This window comes from Triturus cristatus, chromosome 9, assembly GCF_964204655.1.
Source record: "Triturus cristatus chromosome 9, aTriCri1.1, whole genome shotgun sequence".
Lineage (NCBI taxonomy): Eukaryota > Metazoa > Chordata > Amphibia > Caudata > Salamandridae > Triturus > Triturus cristatus.
The window spans coordinates 652,241,194-652,264,010 of NC_140592.1; positions in this window are offsets into that span (position 1 = coordinate 652,241,194).

Sequence of the window (22,817 nt, forward strand, 5' to 3'; positions counted from 1 at the left end):
CCGGCACTTACAAGGTACTTCACACTAGCCTTTAGTCAACCCAGACATCTTTGGACATAGGCAGGGAGGAAGTTCCAGAACCAGATATGGGGGAATGTCTAGAAGTTTCTTCCACTTCAAAGCTGACACCAGATATAAATATTGGACCCTGAAACCTACACTTCAGAGCACTCCTGGACCTGTGGACTCTACAAGGAGAAGGACTGACAAGCTGCTGAGGACTGCCCTGCTTCCAGAGGACTGCTCTGCTGCCTGCCTCACTTCTTGAACCCAGGACTACCTTAGTGTCTCCAAGGGTCAGTCGACCAGCCTCCTGTTCTGAGCTACAGGGACCCAACAGGCTCCTGACCAGCGGCTTCATCATAACTGACGTAGTGTGATGCATCTTGACGCAATTCCTTGCAGCACCTGTTCCAGACCAGTGGCTTCCTCTGAATAGATTCAGCGCACTGCACCTTGATGCTGGACCTTGCATCGCAGCTCCTGATTGGTGGCTTCACCAGCACCAACCCAGCAAAACGCAATTATGACACCAGTCTCAACAACGCAGGCCCAGACCGGTGGCTTCATCGACCTGATGCAGCGCGATGCAACTTGATGCTAGGATCGCGGCTACTGATCAGCAGCTTTGACTCAACCCACCCAGCATGATGCATCTTGAAGCTGGGCCATGCACTGCAGCTCCCGACGCAAGGTACTATCTCAGCGGTGCAAGCTTGTTCCTGCGACTCGCATGTGCTCCATCGTGGTTGGCCTGCACATGTGACTTTGTCTCAGTCCAGCGCAACGAGATAGCCGCAATTAGCGCTAGTTGCTTCTAAGCGCTATTTTTCCTAAAAAAAAATTCAATTGCACGACTCCAGTTCTGCTGATTAAAGTTTTGCCATTTTAGTCTCGTTTTATTTATTACATTTTACTCTGTCTTTCTAAATTGGTGTGGGAATTTTCTTGTGTTGTGTTCTTGTGAGACGTTGGCCTGGTATGTGCTGGTCACTAGTTAAAGTGGCCACCTTGCACCAGTACAATTCGACTCTTATGGTAGATAGGTTTAAGACAACCTTTTAAAGAAAGCTATCCTAGTGGTAGCTGTGGAGAGCAGCCTTCAGGCTAAGTCTTTAGAGGAATGTAAAGCAGCTTGTTTTACCTTATAATCTCTTGAATAACTAAATGAAAGGACACCACACAGGTATATATATAAAATATATATGTATTTATTACTAGACACACTCTACTAATCTCTTTATGAGATTAGAAGTCAGGAACATATGCACAAATCAACGTTTCACAACAAGTTAAGCACAAATATGCCTTGGGCCCTAGGGGCGTACCAGACAATATACTAAAAAAGAGACTTAGGAATATCGACTTGCGAGTAGGCCTGGGCTAAAATTTAGTTCCGTTCGCGGAAATTGCGATAATTTGACATTTTCGCGTTCCGCGGAGAGCGCGAAAATGTCAAAAATTCCGGTTTCCGCAGCTTGGCGATAATTTGTTTCTTGCTCACGCTGTAAAATAATACATTCTCGCGCGTGTGCGATCGCCTTACCTGAATCCCTGCGTTCGCCGACAAGTTTTCTTGATGCGGTCGCGTTCTCCATGAGATGTTGTATTGTTTTTAGCCATTTGCGCTGTCTCGCGACAGTTCGCGCGATCACGTCTTTCTTCACGCGATCATGCACCGCGAGACAACTCAAAACAAGATGGCCGCGCCCGCAAGCAACCACATGGGTAAGTTGGCGACCCGCAACCATGCAGAAAATCTCGCGAACATGCCGGAAAAAAACTTCCGCATCTTCGCGATATTTCCGCTTGTTTGCGATAATTTTAAACATTTTCGTGATAATTTGCGAAAGTTAATTTCGCAAATTCCGCCCACCCCTACTTGCCAGGGGGCAAGGCCTAGGGCCTTCAGAAGCGCTGGGGCTTACTAATCCACCCAAGGCAGGTATGTAAAGGACCCACGGGAGACGCATGCAATGTGAGAACACAGCCGCGGATCCCAATACACTTCAATGGAGCAAGTTGCGGTTGGAATTTTAAGGTTTTAAGATACTTCGGGAGAGTCTACAAGCAAGTCACTTACAGGGTAAGTAGTTCTAGAGCCAACACAAGCAGGAGCACAGTAGTGCTGGAGTTACCTCACCCAGGGAAGCCGGGTGCATAGGTGTCTTTTGGTGGTGGGTCGCGGCGTCGTTTTCAATGAGAGCCAAAGAAGACTTGCTGCTTTTGAAGACAGGAGAAGTGTCCGGTGGAATCCGAGGCTGGACTCAGAAGAAAGAAGACCTGAAAGCAGAGGAGACAGTGTTCAAAGTCACTTGGCAGTGACCCGGGGCAAGGAAGCAGGATGCCCACAGTCGTCGGGTGATTTCAGGTGATCACAGATATCTTGACTCTTCAGCCACGAGGTCCAGGAGGCATCGACGACAACCAGGAGCTGGATTAGGCGTGTCCCACGAAGTTTGCAGCTTACTGCAGTGTCGGTGACCAGATTGGAGCCAACAAGCCTTGGTAACAGCAAGTCTCGTGGAAAGTGTAAAAAGTCAGCGGTGCAGACCAGCAAGGTCTGAGGGACTCACCCAGCGAGGGTAAGTCGGGGCAGGCCTGGAGCAACCAGGGAAGCCCTTTGGATTTCACCCTTGACGGCCCCCCCAACTTCCCAAAAATCTAACATCTATAGCAACAATTTGATCAATGGCCCAAGAGACCAGGGGGCGATAATATCTACTAACATTCTTGCCCAATCACCGGTCCAACCACAACTGACATGCCAAAACCTTATTTCTAATAAAACTTCAACATCCCAGCTTAAGATTCTTTCATGGAACATTGCAGGTCTTTACAGAAAAATTCCGCTACCTGACTGGAACGACCTGATCGAGGAACATCATATCTGCATGTTCCAAGAAACATGGAGCCTAGTCCCACTATACAAATCTGGTTATACTTGTTTTTTTTTTTAATCTGCTGTTTCCAAGGGGAGGGGAAGGCCTTCCGGAGGCCTCATTGTTTGGATTAAGATCGACATGGGCTGCCAAATTATTGAACACCACTGCGATAACCCAGATATTATGTGGCTTTCGATCAAGGGACACAGATGTAGCAAAACTGTGGAACTGTTTAATGTATACATAAGAGGCACACCTGGGGGCAAACCGTCAAACATTGTACTGTCCTTAGAACAGGAGTTAGCCAACTGCCCACCAAACTCATGTGCTATGATTGCAGGCGATTTAATTGCACCTTTGAGCCACTAGATTCTGGGAACTTGATGGGGTTAGATGAAGAAGACGCCAAATGGGGTGTTCCAACATTAAATATACCCCCCATTAAGAAATGGTCTCAAATTGCAATCCAAATTAGCGCATTTATATTAGAATTTGGATTAAGGGCCATGAATGGTAGAACTCCTTCTGATGCTACAGGAGCCAACACATTTAATAGAGTTAACTGCCCCTCACAAATTGACTACACACTAGCAGATGTGAGGCTATGGAAAAAGATACTGAATACGGAAGTTCTCCCTTCCTTTGATAGTGACCATAACACACTAAGTATGACTATAGATAGCCCTTGGGCTCCTCTCCCTTCTTGTAACCAGATCTTAGAACCCCTTATGATTACTAAAGAGCTACTACCTTCGAATTCTAGAAGGACCCTTAAATGGCCTAAAGTTCTTGCTCAAGAATCACTGACATCTGGCATTAGTCATGCTCTGAGCAAAACACTTGATTATTACTAGAGGCCACTGAGGACCCAGGAGGACTATTAAATGATAATATGACAGCTCAGATAGGAGCATATTTTATAGTAAGTAATACAGGCAAATCAACTAGAAGAGTTAAAAAGTGACATACCTGGTTTCATGGGGACTGCAGACAAAAGAAAAGGCCTTAATCTTAGCAATAAAAAGTAAAAAGTGCCTTGTAATTAGGGCAGCTAGGAAGACTTATAAAACTGCAACTTATCGTGCGAAACTAGATTGGGATGAGTTACATTGACAAGACCTAAAAGATGCAAGTACAGCTAGAGACCCTAACCTTTTCTGGAATAAGGTTAGGCAGTTTGGCAATAAAGATCCTGACGTAATTCCCAACCACATCACAAGCCAGGACTGGTATAACCATTTTGAGAACCTCTACTCTGCACGAGATCTTATTCACCGAGGGGGGGGGATACATGCACAAATAAATTCCCATACTATCTCAAATCCTATGGATTTCTTCACACTAGAAGAAGTCGAGATGACCATAAATAAAATAGTTCCAGGAAAAGCCCCAGGACCTGATGGCCTCCCAGGAGATTTTTTTCTTGCAGACCCTCGCAACTGGGCAAATTATGTTACGCTTTTAATTAACTCAATTGCAAGAGGGAGTGCAGTACCAGAATCATGGAAAGGGGCAGAGGTGGTACCTATTTTTAAAAAAGGAGCAAGGGATGACCCCGACAACTACCGCCCAATCAGCTTGATTGACGCTATGCAGAAAGTAGTTGGCAGGGTGTTACTGCAGAGAATCCATCAATGGGTGGACGAAGAAAATATACTCTCCCAATACCAAGCTGGATTTAAGGCATGCACAGGGACGGTGGACCATGCATTTAGGCTGTTTTTAATTGACTGGAAGGTGGTCCTGATTGGCAAGGGCAGCCTTTATTTGGCATTCATTGACTTAAAGACTGCCTTTGATCTAGTTTCTCGTGATCGGCTATGGCATCTATTACAAGACATGGGGATGACACCGCTAATATTGAACATCTTGACTCGCCTACATGAGGGCAATTCTGCCCAAGTGAGGTGGGGGTCCCAGGGACAAAAAACAAACAGGATCCCAGTAAATGGAGGGGTACGCCAGGGCTGTGTCCTGGCTCCCACCCTGTTCTCTTTATATATGAACGGGGTGGTGAGCTATTTGCAGGAGTTCCCATCTGATGCACCAACCCTGGCAGGAGACAGGGTTCCCACTCTGCTCTTTGCAGACGATACGTTCCTTATCTCTAAAACGCCAGCAGGGCTCCAAAAGCTCCTAGACAGATTTTATACTTTTTGTGAGTCTAGGGGTTTCATTTGTGAATACCTCCAAGACTAAACTTATGGCATTCAACCCTTACAAGCCGTACCGAGATAATTTTACTCTAGATGGAATACGCTTGGACAAAGTTTCAACGTTCGACTACCTGGGAATAAGATTAGACGACAAAATGCGATGGAGGCATCACATTGATAAAATGCTTTTAAATCACAAGCGTGTCACAAGCATACTAAATAAAGAACACCGCTCCTCGCAGAGCAGACCTGTGGCTCCTGCCCTTACAATTTATGCAGCAAAAGCTGTCAGTTCAGCTCTCTATGGAGCTGAACTGTCTGTGGGATTTTGAGAATACTGTAAGCATTTGCAGGTCCGAACATAAGTTTCTAAGAGATTTAGTGATGCTTCCCCGAAGTATGCCATTGAAACCGTTGTTAAAAGACATGGGTAGGCATTCTTTTAAAGATAAAGCTAGGCTACGACCCTTGTTATTCTGGGCCCGCTTATGTCGGACCCCTGAATTAACCAACTATGCCGCCGCACTTACAGAAGTCATGGCTCTAGATGCTAACCAAAGAATTAGTTGGGTGCTCAATCTCAAAGAATCTCTTGTTGCACTAGGCTTCAAGGAAGCATGGGATATGCAAACCCTCCTAGTAAGGCTGATCTCAAAAGACGCTATTGGGCCTGGGTCAACGCCCAAGAGCTTAGCAACTTAAGAGCAGGTAGGCTGACGGAAAAGTTTTATCTCCATAAGCAATACACATTTTTTTAGAACCTTACCTAGATGTTATCCAAACACCAGGAGACAGAGCACTTTATATACAGTTTAGGGTAGGCTCACTGCCGGTCAGAGAGTTAACTGAGAAAAGGAGCACCCCATATCAGACACCTTTAGGGTGCCCCTGTTGCAAAACACCGATAGAGAGTATAGCCCATTTTATGTTTGCCTGCCCTGCTTATAAAAGTGCAAGAACGAGATGGCTTAAACCCATTTGCAGAGAGTTGAGTACGCGCGAATGTCGTACTGCTCCATGTATTTTAAAGGCTGATGCGCGGACTCTCTTTGCTTGTGGTGTAGCCAAGTATCTTGGTTGTGCTTGGATTGTAAGGTTTACATTTTTGTGTGGAGATCTGTAATTAATTATGTTTCTATATTTCTAGCTTCATGGTTTGCACATGATATATTGCACTGCCACTTTATTCCCCGTAAGTAGACTAAGAACAATCTAAAGTGGAAAAAAAAGGTTTTTATGTGAAGAAGGGCTTGAAAGGAACTTTTATAAAACATTGATCCAAGATTATTTTTACCACCATCATACTATCTAACTTTTTGGGTAATTAGAAATTGATGAACTTAATGTTTGATTGATTTTTATATTTTTAAATTGATGTTTCTTTTTAACATTTTTATGGCTTATATAAATTGAAGGATGTAAGTTTGGAAATGCTTTTAAGATATTGGTTATCGAAATAAAGCAACTTTGACTTACTGACTGATTTGTGGAAAAGTCTTTTGGGGACCCACAAGCCAACCGGCAAGAAATCGCGAAGACGCCTCGGGAGAATTCACTCACCAGGAGCCCACGGTCACTCGAGACGAGGTAGGCCTCTGATCTTTGGAGGTAATCCTGCTGGAGGCTTGGACCACACGTGGTCCAATGCACAAGTTCGTAGAATGTCGTGAAGGGGTTGCACTCGAAAATAGTGCCCAGTACCCAGGTATTGCGGTTCCTTGTCACTCGTGGGGTCCACTTGCCTCAGCTTCGCTGGGGACTCATGATGGCCTTGGAGAAGTTAGGAAATCCACTTACGGGGCTGCAGGGATTTCGGACACCGGCAGGAGCGGGAAAGTTTGCGACCATTGATTAAAAGTTTTGGTGCCTGACAAGCAGCGGAGTCACTCCTTGACTACAAGGGAGATTCTTCCGTCTTCCAGAGGTAGTGGAACGTCGAAGGTCCAGGATTCTTCTTCAGAGCATCGTCCAGGGATATCTAGTTTGCAATCACAAGGGTTCCTTAACTTATACTACAAGGAAGGGAGGGACTAGCTCTATGACCCCTCCTATGGGAGGGTCAGGGGAGTGGGTGGCTATACCCACTTCCCTTTGTACAGTTTTGCACCAGAGCAGGGGCAGGTAGCCCCTGAACCGGTTTGAGCTGGCATATGCACAGAGGAGCCTACTGCTCCCCCAGTGCAGGATTTCAAAGCACTCTAGGAGTGCACCCACCCAACCCCAATACACTAAATCCTGTCTTGGAGGTGGTTACACCTCCCTGTGACAGGATGCCTATTGTTGGGCCTCCTCCACTGCGAGTTTCGGTCAGCAGCAGGAGGGCATCCCAGTGTCTGTAACTGGTTGTTGGAAAGGCGCCCGCCGGAAGGGGGTTCGATACACGTCTTGCCCACCCCTTCGACCCACCTCTCCCAAGTAAGCCGAACCAGGCGCGCACAGCCTGATCTGCACTGTGAACAGAGGGACACCACACGTATTCTTTGTAGGACGATAAGTTCTTTTATCGATGATTTCAGGGATCTTTATGACCCAAAAGGCAAATAGTACAGCAGTGGCACAACGTACCACAAATCAGTCGTGGGGAATGGGGGTAGCGGGACAGTCTTTCAAGATAGTGTCTCTGCGAAATACCCTGCGGAAGCTCACAATCCTCGAGCTGGAGGGTGTCGTGTCTCTGGGCGATCTCTTATCGAGTCGTTCTCAAGGGGAGCGCCGCGAGTCTCTCAGCAGGCACAGGTGGTCGGAGTTCAGGAGCCGCGATTCCGTCCGCAGGGCTCAGATGGTTCAATAGCTGGGGGGCCGCGAGTCACTCAGCAGGCCTAGGTGGATCAGTGTTCGGGAGCCGCGACCTCGTCCGCAGGGCTCAGATGGTTCAATAGCAAGAGGCCGCGAGTCACTCAGCAGGCCCAGGTGACTTCAGCGTTCAGGAGCCGCGACAGCGTCAGCAGGCTCAGATGGTTCCAGGTCTTCTCTGTCCTTGTTCCTCCGGCACCCCTTGTTATACTCCGCTGGTTCTTTGAAGTCCGGAGTGCTCGCAGGGGGGGGACTGGGGTGACGGAGGGGGGTCGGCGGGATTTCCTGCCGCTCACTTCTTTGGTCTTTTCAGGTGGGTCTGGGAGGGACCCCAGACGCTCGGTAGGGGAGGCGCCTGCTCCCCAGGGGCCTGGTGGCCGATTGAGTCCTCCCGGGGAAGGCGACCCGAGGTGTGACTGGGCTGGCGCCTCTGGGTCTGGCTCGAGGGTTCCCGCTCCCTCGGTTGGGCATGCGTGGTAGGGTGTTGAGTCTGTCAGGTCTCTGGCCGGCCCGTGGATCGGGGGTGGCTGGGGCGGCCGGAGTCGGGGATGTCGTGTCTTGAGGGTGGTTGCAGGTTGGCGGGATGATGGAGAGGGCAAAGCCGTGAGGCCGGTCTCACACGCGTCCCCCCCCAGCTGAAAGGCGTGGAGAACTACCCATCCACTGGGGGGGTTCTCCTCGCCGAAGTGGAAGAACCGGGACAGGCCGTCGGCGTTGGCATGATCCGTCCCGGGGCGATGTTCGACAGTGAAATCCATCCCTTGGAGAGAGATGGACCATCGTAGTAGCTTGGGGTTCTCCCCCCTCATCCGCATTAGCCACTGCAAGGGCCGGTGGTCCGTCTGTACTCGAAAATGGGTTCCGAACAAGTAGGGCCGCAGTTTCTTGAGGGCCCAGACTACGGCAAAGGCCTCTCACTCTATAGTGCTTCAACGCTGCTCTCTCGGCAGCAGCCTTCGGCTGATGAAGGCTATGGGCTGATCAATGCCCTTGTCGTCGAACTGCGAGAGCACGGCCCCGATGCCATGTTCGGATGCGTCGGTCTGGACCACGAACTCTCGGGAGTAGTCGGGGGCCTTGAGTACAGGAGCGGTGCACATGGCGGTTTTCAAGGCGTCGAACGCCTGCTGGCACTGGGGGGTCCACTGCACCTTCTGCGGAAGCTTTTTGGAGGTCAACTCTGTGAGGGGCCCTGCGATACTACCATAATTTTTAATGAACCTCCGGTAGTACCCCGTAAGGCCCAGGAAGGCCCGAACCTCTGTCTGCGTGGTGGGGGGCTCCCAGGACTTGATGGCATCGATCTTTGGCTGGAGAGGGGCGACCTGGCCGCTGCCCACCTGATGCCCCAGGTAGACCACGGAGCCTTGTCCGAGCTGGCATTTGCTGGCTTTCACTGTCAGGCCCGCTTGGCGCAGGGCCATTAGTACTTGTCGGAGGTGCTGGAGATGCTCGTGCCATTGAGAGCTGAATACGGCGATGTCGTCAAGGTACGCTGCGCTGAACTCCTCGAGTCCGGCCAGGACCTTGTTCCCAACCGCTGGAACGTGGCTGGGGCGTTTTTCATCCCGTACGGCATGACCCTGAAGCGGTAGTGGCCATCTGGCGTGGAGAAGGCAGAGCGCTCCTTCGCCCCTTCCGTGAGAGCGATCTGCCAGTACCCGCAGGTCAGGTCGAAAGTGCTGAGGAACTGGGCGGCCCCCAGGCGGTCGATGAGCTCGTCGGCTCGGGGAATAGGGTGAGCGTCTGCGCGGGTGACCGCATTGAGCCCCCGATAGTCTACACAGAATCTTAGTTCGGGGGCGACCCCTGGGGAGGCAGCCTTCGGGACCAGAACCACCGGGCTGGCCCAGGGGCTGTCGGAGGGCTCGATGACCCCTAGGTTGAGCATTTTCTGTACCTCGGTCTTGATGCAGGTGCGGACCCGGTCAGGCACCCGGTAGGCTCGGTGTCTCACAGGCGGGCAGTCGCCGGTGTCCACGTCGTTGGCACACCAGTCGGTCACCCTTGGAATGAGGGAGAAAAGGTCTGCGAATTGTCCGAGCAGCTGGCGGCAGTCGTCGGCCTGCTGGGGAGTGAGGGTGTCTGACAGTTTCACACCCTCCACGGAACCGTCCAGTTCTTTTGTGCACAGGAGATCGGGCAGGGGTTCAGTGTCCTCCTCTGCCCCCTCATCGGTGGCCAGTAGCAAACTCAGTTCTGTCCTTACGAAGTGGGGCTTGAGACGGTTTACGTGGAGGACCCGGAGGGGGTTCCGTGGGGATTGTACGTCGACCAGATACGTGACCTGGCTCTTCCGTTCGACCACCTTGAATGGACCAGTCCATTTGTCTTGTAGGGCGCAGGGTCTCACCGGAGCCATGACCCAAACCTGCTGGCCCGGCTGGAACTCGACCAAGGTTGCGTTCTGGTCATACCAGCGCTTCATTTCTTCTTGGCTGGCCTCGAGGTTAGCCTCTGCAAGTTCCCTAAACTTCCTCATCTGGTTGCGGAGCGCCAGGATGTAGCAGAACACATCTGGGGGTGTCCCCCGGGGGCTTGTCTCCCAGCCCTCTTTGACCAGGCTTAGGGGCCCTCGAACGGGATGTCCGTACAGCAGTTCGAAGGGGCTGAACCCCAGAGACTTTTGGGGAACCTCCCGGTACGCGAACAGGAGGCAAGGGAGGAGGACGTCCCATTTCCGGCGCAGGGGCTCTTCGAGGCCCAGGATCATCCCCTTCAGAGTTCGGTTGAAGCGTTCCACCAGGCCGTTGCCCTGGGGGTGGTAGGGGGTCGTGAATTTATACGTGACTCTGCACTGTTGCCACAGGGACTTCATGTAGCGGGATATAAAGTTCGTGCCGCGATCACTCACAACCTCGCGGGGAAATCCGACCCGGGAGAAGATCCCCATGAGAGCCCGGCCCACCACGGGAGCCGTCACGGTGCGGAGGGGGATGGCCTCGGGGTAGCGGGTGGCATGGTCCACCAGGACGAGGATGAATCTGTGGCCCTGGGCGGTCTTCGGATCCAGGGGTCCCACGATGTCGATGCCGACCCGCTCGAACGGGGTACTTACAACGGGGAACGGTTGTAAGGGAGCTTTGCGTTTTCCGCCACTCTTCCCACTGCCCTGGCACGTGAGGCAGGACTTGCAGTGTGTTTCTACATTCGCTCGCATCTTGGGCCAATAGAAGTGGGTCACCAATCACTGGTATGTCTTGTCTTGGCCTAAGTGTCCTGCCAAGGGTACATCGTGGGCCAGGCCCAGGAGGAGGCTCCGGAACCGCAGGGGTACCACCAGTACTCGTGCTGCGCCTAGCTCGGCGGACTTTTGCTCGCTGTAGAGGAGGCCATTGTCCCAATAAACCCAATGGGTTCCGGTTTGATCACCGGCGACCTGGGCTTCGGCTTGTTGTCTAAGTCCCTCGAGGGAGGGGCAAGTGGTCTGTTCCTGGCAGAACTCTTCGCAGGAGGGCCCCCCTTCGCAGTGCCACTGGGCCAACTCGGGCAGTTCTTCGGGTTCCATCGGGGCCTCTGGGGCGGAAGGTTCCGGTCCTTCCCCTGGGTTAGTGTCTCCTTCTTCCTCGGAAGGAGGGTTGTCTGCTTCTGGTAGGGGGTCCCTGTTCTCGGGGAAAGTGTTCGGTAAGAGGGCTTCACCGCCCTTGGAGGGGGCCACTCGTGCGGTCATGGAGCGTGTGGTGGCGCAGACCCATTCCGGTAGGCCCATCATCTCTAGGTGGGCTCTTCGTTCTACCTGCCCCCACGGGGAATTTTCCAGGTCGTTGCCCAGGAGGCAGTCTACGGGCTGCGAGGTCCGGACCGCTACCTTCAGTTCTCCAGAGACCCCTCCCCACTCGAAGGGCACCAGGGCCATCTGGCAGAGGCTCTCAGAATTGTCGGAGGATACGACCGGACAGAGGGCCCCGGCTAGGATCTGGTCTTCGGAAATTAGGCTGTGGTGGACCGCGGTGACACTCGCCCCGGTGTCGCGAAGGCCCTCGACTCGGTGGCCGTTGATAGTCACTTGCTGTCGGTATTTCTCTGTGTTGGCGGGCAAGGGTGTTCCGGGGACCATTTCTCGATCACCAAGGGAGACCAGGGCCATGGCCGCCGGTTCCCATTCCTCGGAGTCTTCCATTTCTTCCCCCAGAGCCACGGAGGCCATCTGCCGGGTCGTGGGGTTGGTCGTTGTGGTTCGCTGATACTGGGGACACTGGGGGTCATTGGCGTAGTGTCCGGGCTGCTGGCAGCGGAAGCAGGTGATCCTAGCTCGTGGACCTGGTCGTCCTGGGGCTCCGGTGCTGGCTGGAGACTGGGCCGAACCCGCCGCTGGTGGGCTGCTGGGGGGGCTGGTGGAGGACCCCCCGGCAAAGTCTCTTGGTCGGCCGTGGTTCCCTCCGCCCCTCTGGTGGGGGGGACCCTGACTGTTGTGGCCGTAGTCCCCCACGGGGCCCCGGGTGGCCCGGGTGTTCACCCAACGATCAGCCTCAGCGGCCAGCTTCCGAGGGTCGGTGAGTTTACTGTCTAGGAGATGCTGGCGCAGTTCTATAAAGCAATTGGCCGCTAAATGTTCCCAGGCGATCAGATCGAACAGTTCTTCGAAGGTGGAGACCTTGCTGCCCTTGATCCACCCGTCCAGAGCTCGGCTGTAAAAGTTCATGTATTCGACCCACGTGGTGCCCGGTATCTTTTTGCAATCTCGGAACCGTTGTCGGTACATTTCGGGGGTGAGTCCGTACCGGCCCACGAGGGCTTCCTTCATGTGGCTGTAGGAGTTCATGACCGCGGAGGGCAGATCGAGCAGAGTGTCCCTTCCTTCGCTTAAGAGCCGGCCCCATAGGCCAGCCCCCCAATCCTTCTGCGGGACTCGGTGAGAGGTCATGGCGACTTCGTAGGCTTTAAACCACTGCTGGATATCATCGTTCCTATAATACTCCTTGACCACATCCTTGGGGATGTGAACTTTGGTTTCCCCAGCGGGAGCGGGCTGGGGATTCCCGGGCGGCTGTGACTTTTCGTGTCTAGCCCGCCACTCAATTTCCTTCAGGCCGCGTTCATGTTCTAGCTGGAGTTTCTTTTCGTCGTGCTCCCTTTGGAGTCTCTTCTCTTCGAGTTCCCCTTGTAGCCGTAACTGCTCGACGGCTAACTTCTTCTCTGCCAGTTTTATCTCTCCCTCGATTTTTAGTTTTGCCAGTTTCAGTTCGTGGTTGCGGCTTCTCTCTCGGTCCGCTAGTTCCTCGGAGGACAGGTTCCCCTCTGGTCCGTTGTTTCTCGCCGGGGTGCTTGTTTGTTCATGGGTAGAGTCTCTTTCCGTTTGGGTCGGGGGCGCCCCTGTCTCGACCCAGGCTTTCAGTACTTTCTGGTAGTCTTCCTTTGTGCTCAGTCCGGTGGTAGCGATGCCAAGGTCTTTGCAAAACTGTTTTAGTTCTCTATGCGTGTAATAGTCCAATTGATCTTCTCGGAACGGTGAGCTTATTTCGGTACCTGTGGCACCCAGGGAGGTTTCTCCTTCCATTTCTGTTTGGTAGTGCGTCAGTCGTTTACTGCACGCTCTCCTTCGGTGTCGGCTCGGATCCCGTCGTCTGCCACCAAATGTTGGAAAGGCGCCCGCCGGAAGGGGGTTCGATACACGTCTTGCCCGCCCCTTCGACCCACCTCTCCCAAGTAAGCCGAACCAGGCGCGCACACCCTGATCTGCACTGTGAACAGAGGGACACCACACGTATTCTTTGTAGGACGATAAGTTCTTTTATCGATGATTTCAGGGATCTTTATGACCCAAAAGGCAAATAGTACAGCAGTGGCACAACGTACCACAAATCAGTCGTGGGGAATGGGGGTAGCGGGCCAGTCTTTCAAGATAGTGTCTCTGCGAAATACCCTGCGGAAGCTCACAATCCTCGAGCTGGAGGGTGTCGTGTCTCTGGGCGATCTCTTATCGAGTCGTTCTCAAGGGGAGCGCCGCGAGTCTCTCAGCAGGCACAGGGGGTCGGAGTTCAGGAGCCGCGATTCCGTCCGCAGGGCTCAGATGGTTCAATAGCTGGGGGGCCGCGAGTCACTCAGCAGGCCTAGGTGGATCAGTGTTCGGGAGCCGCGACCTCGTCCGCAGGGCTCAGATGGTTCAATAGCAAGAGGCCGCGAGTCACTCAGCAGGCCCAGGTGACTTCAGCGTTCAGGAGCCGCGACAGCGTCAGCAGGCTCAGTTGGTTCCAGGTCTTCTCTGTCCTTGTTCCTCCGGCACCCCTTGTTATACTCCGCTGGTTCTTTGAAGTCCGGAGTGCTCGCAGGGGGGGGACTGGGGTGACGGAGGGGGGTCGGCGGGATTTCCTGCCGCTCACTTCTTTGGTCTTTTCAGGTGGGTCTGGGAGGGACCCCAGACGCTCGGTAGGGGAGGCGCCTGCTCCCCAGGGGCCTGGTGGCCGATTGAGTCCTCCCGGGGAAGGCGACCCGAGGTGTGACTGGGCTGGCGCCTCTGGGTCTGGCTCGAGGGTTCCCGCTCCCTCGGTTGGGCATGCGTGGTAGGGTGTTGAGTCTGTCAGGTCTCTGGCCGGCCCGTGGATCGGGGGTGGCTGGGGCGGCCGGAGTCGGGGATGTCGTGTCTTGAGGGTGGTTGCAGGTTGGCGGGATGATGGAGAGGGCAACGCCGTGAGGCCGGTCTCACACTGGTGGCATCCATTTTGTGATGCCAGGGCTGTTCAGTATTCTACAGTGTTTCCGCAGTGGGTACATGTCTATCCCTCTAGAAGGGAGGGATCATACTCCCACACCAGTTACTGGTGTGGGGAGTATGATTCCAAAGCATTTGACACCAAACACGACATGTTTTGATGCAGCCATCCCAAAGTTAGCATTAACCGCGACTTTATAATGCACTTAAGAGTATATGGTTTAACCGCATCCACAAACAGCCACAGAGAATGGACTCTGAGAGCTGCAGAGGGGCCCTGCTCAGGCAGAGGCACCCCCTCACATGGAAACCAAGCCCCCTGCCCTTAGGATTGATAGAGCCCGCCTTAGGGGTGACTGATAGGTTTATATGTGTGTGTCAGGAGAGATATAGGGAACCTATATCTCAGTGAGGAGAGCTAACACTACCTCACCCAGGCTGCATTAGCAGGCCTGTGGTGTCAGATTTAGTCTGCTTCCAGGGGTGGCATAATACATGCTTCAGCCCCTGGTAGGCCTGTGAAGTACCTATGCCCTTGGTACCTAAGGTACCATATACTAAGGGCTCATACGGTACCACAGTATCCAATCACTAGTGCATCTAATATGCACTCCAAGTTGTTTAGAGAGAACAGAGGGGCTGGGGCCCTGATTAGCAGGGTCCCAGCCAGACTATAGCCAGAAACCAGTTTTAACATCAGAAAATAAATGGCGGCAACATAAGTGCAGATCCTACTCTCCTACATTTCTGATTTTATTACTGTTTGTGTGCTGCATAAATACTTTACACATTGCCTCTAAGTTAAGTCTGGCTGCTTTTTTGCCAAGCTACCGGAGGCTTAAGCACAGGTTAATTTAATGACTTTTGATGGTTCAACTTGACCCCTAGATTTTGCTTTAGTAGGGTTTCACCTCCCTCAACCAATAACCAAATGTCTCACATTTCCCATGTACAGAAACGTAGGAACTGGTTGTATGTCACAATTTAAAGGTAAATAGTATTGACCCACAACAATACTGACTGCACAATATCGACTACCACTGTATCACCAGGAAAGGCAATAATACACATAAACAGGGAAGCACAGATTTACTGCTTTTAGCTCCCCTTTACTTACCTTGATGATATAGGTTCCTATTACGAATGAGTATGATTTAGATGAAGAGATACTGTGTGGATGGAATTACCATTCATGGATGGTGTCCCCCATCTAAATCCAAATATTCCAAGTTCATCCTTCCAGAATGAGGAATAGCATGCAGATCCTGGAATACTTGGTTCAAATCTGCAAGATTTCTCCTTTCTGGGAAGAATACATACAGGACCTAAAAAACGCACCATTTACCACCCATTTAAAGTAGTCGTGTAGGAGGGGTGTGGAGGGGGAGCTTGCAGGAGGCTAGTGAGATGGGAGGTGGCTGGTGAGAGGACAAGGGCGGTACAGGCTAGGACAGGTCTGTTCTGAGGAGAGCTCTGTCTGTTCCCCCATCTTACCCTGCCTGCACATGTTGCCTGGTTTTGCCCTGCTCCGCTGTGCAGGACCAGGGGCTAATGCTGCCAGGGTGGGGATTTCTGGAAGGCCGGAGGTTGAGAGTGCATGGACAACTCTGGAGGCCCGGCTATAGGAATTGGGTGGAGGCCAGGCTGTGCTCACCTGTTCTTGTTTATAGCAGCTGGCTTTTCTGTCTGGCAAAATTAGGCCTGGTGTTCCCACACCTGTAAATCCGGATGCGGGAACAATGGGGCATTTGTGATGGCTGGAGCAGTATCCCTCTGACGATATAATTTGATAGTTCATATAATCAGCCGTATAGTGGTAATTGATATTGTTGATTCATTATTGTTGCAGATCAATAATTCAAACAGAATACTTGTGACCTCTAACCTAGAGAGTCATTCGTGGGCACTCTACTTGAAGAGCTTCTGCAGAGGAGAAGAAGAGGAGCTATTTACTCAGCAACTAGTGATCAGAGCTGTGATTAGACAAAACATCATCATTTCTACAGACTTTTTGTTTGAAAACTCCAAAGTAAGTTACCCCTACAATGGAGAAATCTCATAACTAGAGGAGGTAGCTGCTACTTTGATGATTCCTGTTATAGTCCAGACAGACCACCAGAGAAGAGACAGTAACAGATGAAAGGAGAAAAGCATTTACAGCAATGGTAATTTAATGTACATTTATGATGAAGCTGCTTATTATAACATGCAAGGAACGGTCTCGACAAGAGCTGTAGAGACCACCAAGGAATCTAAGATCAAAGGAGGAAGATAAATGCATCTCAGGAGTATTAAGATTCTGCCAAGGACACAGTCAATAATACACAGTATTGGATATAATGTGGGAAGCAATTGTAGCACTTGAACAAAAAGGAGAAAAATGAATGAGCCTAGTTAGAAAATGGAAGAAAGACTTTACTGCAAGACTAGAAGTGTATGAAAGAGAAGAAATGGGAATGATATCCCTGTACTGAACATTGGGGGCATCAACATAGTACTAGAAATTGAGAAGGAACTTAACTGTATTGATAGCAAGGTGTTTAAGTGTATAAGGCTTGGAGCCTCTACAAATAGGAAGGAAAATCATGATGAATCAGTAGACCAAGAGAAGAGACTACCAGAGAATAATGTAATTGCGGAAGATAAATGGACCAAAAAGGCCCCAGCCTTCTTACAGACAATAAAAAAATAAAAAAAATTGATATGGCTAAACATCACTTTAAGGGGCCTGTAAAATCCATTAGTATCCTACACAAAATATATTAATAATCAGAGCTTGAGTTTGGAGGACAGAGAACAAGAAGCGTCGAAAAGCAGAATTATCTAAGAGAATAAATAAAGTGATATCAATTGAACAGGCCTTTGTGCCTTTACAGTCTAGGATAAAAGTCATGAAAGTCGCATAGGAAACATCATTTAAGGATTTGGGACATCCTCTATGAAGTAGATGCTACATGGAAATAGATCTGGGAAAGAAATTTAACAAGCACAGGATACCAGCACATACCATCTGACTATGAATAAACCCAGAGTGAAACTAGTAAACGTTTAAGTTGAACTACTAGTGAATGGCGTAGTCAACTTCACATCAATGAAAATATATTCAGCAAGAAGAGTTTACATTCGTGATGCACTCAGATCTTTAGTGTGAAACTGATAAGAGGAGAGGATGTGGCATTACAGCCAGAGCTGCCGATTTTGGAGCTGGGCATCCAGATTCGAGTATCGGCGTGAGCTCCAAGTCCTGAGATTCTGGGCAAATCACTTAATCTACCCGTGTCTGCGGGCACACCTGGATACCCTCACAGGTGATTAGCTGCGCTCTATAAATTTGAGTATTTATCATTTATTTATAAGCGGATCCGGTATTTAGGGCAATTAATGAGAAAATGTAAAAAAATTAGTCAGTCAATAAAAGGTTTGTAGTTAAACTCAAGATCATGCAATCTTTTATATAAGAAAGAGTGCTCTTGATTGTGGGGGAATGCAAGGGAAAGTAGTAAGCCAGTGTTTCCAATTTTCATTAGTGAGGCTGAAACTAGTGGTTCAGAAGAAAAACCCCAGAGCAGGAAAATGATTGGAAACGAAACCCTGGTGGACAAGATAAAGAAATTAAGCATCTCCGGTGTGCAACACAACAGCAGGAGCCATGACATCACCTGACTAGAGACAAATACATTTACAAAAGTCAAAAACACAAGGCAGCCTTTCTACCTCTTTCAGCCCGGAAGTAGAATAACATCCCATTCAGCAATTGGGAATTGCTCCGACTCTAATGAAATTTAAGAAGATGCTGACAAAACATTTCTTCAAGGAGAAATATTATCAAAGTGGAATCACTTACACCTGTCTCATTGTAAGCGATCTAATTTGTTCCTTTGGCAGTTACCTGCTATTCTTTGCATCCCAGTAGTGTGCCCTCTCTACAAGTAGCATTTCGTACAACTATGCAAGGGAAATGACGCTGCCTGTGTTGCACGAGGTGGGGGGCAGTTTGGCAGGCAGCGCCATCAGATACACGAGACCATGCTTTTCGTTTCAGAAATTGCCGTTTTAAGATGGCGACAGATTCTTGACCTTACACACATCGTCAGTTTTTAGTACCACATATGAAGTATATATCGCGAGATCAGCTCGCATCTTAACGCTTCACCTTATGAGTCCTTCATTGTGTTATCCGCTCCTGAAGCTCCCGGGCTCTGTAATAGGAGGATTCACGTCTCAACCTGTCTAGATTTTGCCGTCATATCCACTGAAGATTCCACAGGACAGAACTCTTCAGCTTTCTCACAACGGTATGTTTCTAAAGCCGTGTCAGAGAGTCGACACGCACCGAGATGGCCAACCGAGAACCTGTTACATTTATAATTATTTTACATTACGAACTTTCGTTCATTTCAGATTGCGGCTTCTCCGGTACACTGACTCTGTCCAGACTTCACCGCATTATACTCTGAGGATTTCGGGTCTGAATCCTTCAGCTTTTCTAAACGGTATGCTCTTTAAGTAGTCCCTGTAAGCAGGCATTTATACAAGAGTCTTGCATATTCACTTGACATTATGAACTTTATTCGTTTCAGACAGCGTCAGCTGCTGACGATTGAATTTGGAGACGTAGAGGTTAAATGCTAAGACAAAGGTACACCGTTAATTTACATTCATACCCCGAGTCAGTTCCAACACGTGACAGCACCCCCATAAGTTGTGAATAGAGCACAGATTTCTCTTGAACTACGTCACCTTGGTGGAGGGTCTTTTTTGTTCATTTCCTTACTGGGTTTTTTAAAAGCTTTACCAATAGTTGATGACAGTTTAAGTGAACTGAAGTAGTAACTGCTTTGTTGATCAATGACGCTAGCACACCCATAATTGTTAAGCCAAATTTTTCTGTTTATGTTGTAGAAATTAAGCCCCTGACGAAGAGCCAGATCAGGCTCGAAATGCATTGGGCAGCAAGATGAATTGTTGAATACTTTATCGATTTGAATATTTGGATCACACAAAAAAGAAATTCAAGAACTTCCAATGAATCAAAATTTAAATTGGAATGTATTTATTAATTTTGTTTTGGATTTGTTCAATTCAGTATTGTATATGATGTTTATGAGAAGTATAAAATTCATAATGTACACTGGGTGTAAATTATAAGATACGGCGGGTATTGTTTACCCAATAGCTACTGTGCGCAGAGGTTGGGTCTCATTGACCCTTATATTGTTGTGTATATTATCAGGCATACTAGACTGTCACGTGCCTCCTCCGCAGCACGCTTATTTAAAAAGGTTCTAAATTAGGATAAACATAATTAGAGTTTGCTAAAAATAAGAGAGTGCCTCTCCTAACAAAATATTGTTGTTTAAGTCAATACAGTCATAGGCAGAGAGCACCCAACATGTCATTCGACACTATCACAAATCTAACGGATAATAGAGCCAGCACGCTTGCTTATACTTCTGAACAAGCCTCAGAAATCTATGCCCTTATACAGGATGTAAAAGCGTCAGATCTACAAGGCAGCACAATTACCCAACAACTAAAACAACTTGAATATTTAGTCAGAAGAGAAATGAATCAGCGTCTTCATGCGTCCACCCTGGTACAGTACCACCGAGCCAAAAGAATACCCCAGGGGTAGAGAATGTCCATCAAACCCATGTTATTCAGGTTTCACCTCAACAAAGATTTTATGGAGCGATGGTATTCAATTCTTAACAAATGTTCATTAGATCTGATTCTATTACTAGTTGAAGAATTATCAAAAGTCATCAAAGAATTAGCTAATGAAATAGACGAGAAAAAACAAAATTTGTCTACACGAATGGAGGAAGGAGAACTAGAAAAGTCTCTGGAAGATATCAACAGTAGACTTGACAAATACACCAAAGAACTACAAGAAGGAAAATTACGGAAATCTAAAAGAGATACGTTGGATTACAAGCTGAACGAAGTATACACTTGGGCAGATGTCTATGCACAACGGCGTACATATTTCAGAAAACCCACAACTGCTACCTCATCAGAAGAAAGCGTAGCGACTGAGTCAGAAACAATGATGACTAGACCATCAGCGAAAAGCCAAATGACAAGTACAGCAACACCCAGGGACAGTACTGAAAGTCCCACAACTTCAAGTTCGACTCATTTTTTATCCAAAGATCCAGACTCCAGCCAACCACCAGGCACGTCAAAAACCGCAAGACCAAGAGAAGTCATCGCAAAACCAGGACGAACTCGGAGCCAGAAACAAACCTAGTAGTGAACATTTCCACCAAAGAATTCACTCCATCACAGATTCAAATACTCAACAAAGGATTGGGTTTTGTCCCCACATATGACACCAACATACTTGAATGTGAAATAGCTCTCTTTAAGTTTATAAGGATTTTGAGACTGAGACATTTTTTTACCAATGTATTACCACCTAAAAAAGAGGAAGAGGCATCAGAATTTTTGGAATTTCGTCCAAAATCTAAATTTCAAGCACCCATCTCCCATAAAATATTTGATTCATTTGAGAATCTAGTGAAGAAAGACTTCCAACAGATGCATTTTCACAGAACCAAGAAAGCAAACTTGACTAAACATGAAACATACATGTTACGTTCCATTCAGAATAACACTGAAGTACAGATACAAAGAGCAGACAAAGGTGGAGCCATTGTTATTATGGACAGTTCCTTTTACTTCAATGCTGTTCAAGAACATGTAGCGGATACTCAAACCTACCTGATGCTTGATAAAGATCCTATCATTGATCTCAAAACAACTTTAGGGAGCATTCTAGAACACGCCCTAGAGATGGGCTGGATAACCATTGCGACCAAACAATTTCTTACAGTGGAATACCCTCGGAAACCTATACTATATATGCTGCCAAAAATCCATAAAGATTTGTACAATCCACCCATGCGACCTATAGTTACTGGATGTGGCACAATCTTTGAACCCCTGGGACACTACATAGACTTCTTTCTACAACCTTTCGTCCAAGGATGGAATTCTTACATAAAAGATACTAAGGATTTTTTACAAAAATTGGAGCGGATAACCCCCACAGAAGATATGATATTCTGTACAATTGACGTCAAATCATTGTATACCTCCATACCGCACATAACTGGCATTGAATCATTTGAATGGGCTCTACTGCGCCAATCCTCACTCCGAGCTGATAAAGTTTTCATCCTTGAACTCTTACATTTCTGTCTATACCACAGTTATTTCCACTGGAATAATAACTTTTTTCTACAACAACAAGGAACTTCTATGGGCTTTGCAGGGGCGCCTGCATACGCCAACACCTTCATGGCTAAATTTGAATTTGACCATATTTATAATGACGTCGAATGGACAAGGAACTCCCTGTTATACTGCAGGTTCATTGATGACATCTTTATATTATGGACGAACACACAGGACCTACTTGTAGAAAAAATCAGACATTTGAATCAAATAGATGAACATATCCAATTTACTCACACAATCAGTACCACGAAGATGTCCTATCTAGATGTGACATTAACTAACAGAGGCGGTCGCATACAGACCGAAGTACATAGAAAATCTACTGATGTTAACAGTGCTTTGTACTTTCAGAGTTTCCATCCCACCAGCCTTAAACACAACTTACCATTCTCCTAATTTCTACTGATCAAAAGAATATGTTCAGAACCGGAGGATATGGAAAGACACTCATTACATTAACAACAAATGTATTTACAGAGAGGATATCCCCACCAAGTTATAGAACAAGCCAAACAACGCACTGAAACATACACCAGAGAAAGCTTGTTACAATTCAAACCTCGGAGACAAACATCGCGACAGGTGTTCGTCTCTAAGTATTCAACTAGTTCTATAAAACTCAAAAAGATCATCATAAAACGATGGGAAATGTTACAGAATGAATCAGATTTCAATAACATTTTCAAGGACCCACCCATGTTCGCATACATGCGTTCTAAGAACATCAAAGAACTCATCAATACACCTAAACAGACACTAGCCACGAAATACAAAGGCATGAACAAATGCCAGAATTGCGTTCAATGCAATAATGTAATAGACGGGAATGTACTACATCACCCACCTCAGGAGAGGTGATCAAACTACACCACAACTCAGATTGTAATTCAAGCAAACTTATCTATTATATCAAATGCCCTTGTGGAAAACTTTATGTGGGAAAAACAGAACGAAAAGTAAAAGTGCGAATATCCGAACATAAAAGCACAATAAGAACTCAAAACAAGAACAGCAGTTTAGCTACACACTGGGTTGAGGAGCGACACAGTATAGCCCAACTAAAATTTGCAGTACTAGAGAGAGTAGTAC